Source organism: Primulina tabacum, chromosome 13 (assembly GCF_025594145.1).
Source record: "Primulina tabacum isolate GXHZ01 chromosome 13, ASM2559414v2, whole genome shotgun sequence".
Lineage (NCBI taxonomy): Eukaryota > Viridiplantae > Streptophyta > Magnoliopsida > Lamiales > Gesneriaceae > Primulina > Primulina tabacum.
In genome coordinates, this window is record NC_134562.1 from 3,475,376 (window position 1) to 3,476,834 (window position 1,459).

Here is a 1,459-nt window from a genome sequence, read left to right on the forward strand (position 1 = left end):
TTTTTCCATCCAGGATTATATGATGGTGGAAAAGAATCTAGTATTGGTTTTTTATAATTGTTAACATAATTTGCTTGTTCATGGAAACATTCTTTAAATGAAGGTAATGTTGGACAATATTTTGTAGCATGATCATGTGTATCACATATATGACAAACAATTTCTTGAATACTTTTTAATTGACCACTCTTTTTCATTTCTAATGACTCAATTTTTCTTGCTAAAGATGCAAGTTTAGCTTGAATATCTATATCATCTTTAAGATTATAGATACCACCCCCATTTGTTGAATTATTGTTTTTAGTTGTTGGTGGTTCTATTGTGCCTATATTATCCCAATTTTGAGCATTTTCTGCTAATGAATCCAAATATTCCAAAGCTTCATTTGGGTTTTTATCTTCAAAAGTTCCATTACACATGAATTCTATCATTTGCCTATCTTTAGGTATTAGACCTTCATAAAAGTGAGAAACTATTCTCCATGTTTCAAAACCATGATGTGGGCATGTATTAAGTAATTCTTTATATCTATCCCAACATTGATAAAACGTTTCTCCTTGTTTTTGAGAAAAAGTTGTAATTTGTCTTTTAAAAGAGTTTGTTCTATGGGAAGGGAAAAACTTTTTTGAGAAATTGTTGTTGCATTTCTTCCTATGATCTTATTGAACTTGATCTTAAATTTTGTAGCCATGTTTTAGCTTTATCTTTTAAAGAAAAAGGGAAAAGCTTTAATCGAACTATATCCATGCTACAATTTTGATCATTATAAATGTTACAAACTTCCTCAAATTCTCTTAGATGCAAATATGGATTTTCAGAATCTAAGCCATGAAAATTTGGTAAAAGTTGAATAATTTGAGGTTTGAAGTTGAAATTAGATGCATCAGGAGGAAAAACTAAACAAGATGGGGCACTAGTTCTAATAGGGTTCATATGGTGTCTAAGTGTTCTTAATTGATCATGTTCTTGATTATTATTATTATTATTTTTATTATTATTATTATTATCATTATCTTGATTATTTGAATTATCATCCATGTTTAAATTATTTTCAGATACTCGAATAAGTCTACAACTTTTTTTTCGACTCCAAATACTCATACAAAAAAAAAAAACAACACAATACTTATAAATAAAACATAATTAACAAATATAAACTTAATTTATACCTCCCCAGGAACGGCGCCAAAAACTTGCTACTACTTAAATAATAATTCACCCAAGTGTAGGTTGTCTGCAAGTAATATATTTCGTAAGTACGAGATCGATCCTCAGAGAGGTTATTTTGAGTTTAAATTTATTAATTTATAGATTACCAAATGCAAGAATGAAGTTTACAAATTATAAATTTTGTCAAGGCTTGAGGATTTATTCTTGGTTTATGTAATATTGTTTAACTAAAAGTAAAACAAAAGAAACCACCATAAATAATGGTTCCAAGAAAATTAAACACACACAT

At 28.0% G+C, this 1,459-nt stretch overlaps 1 non-coding gene across 1 annotated transcript; it reads left to right on the plus strand.

Annotated features, from left to right (window-relative positions):
- The first annotated feature begins 489 nt into the window (after positions 1–489).
- Positions 490–600, plus strand: LOC142523519 (small nucleolar RNA R71). Its single transcript, XR_012814708.1, has one exon. It is a non-coding gene; the product is annotated as a small nucleolar RNA R71 (small nucleolar RNA).
- Positions 601–1,459: the final 859 nt, after the last annotated feature.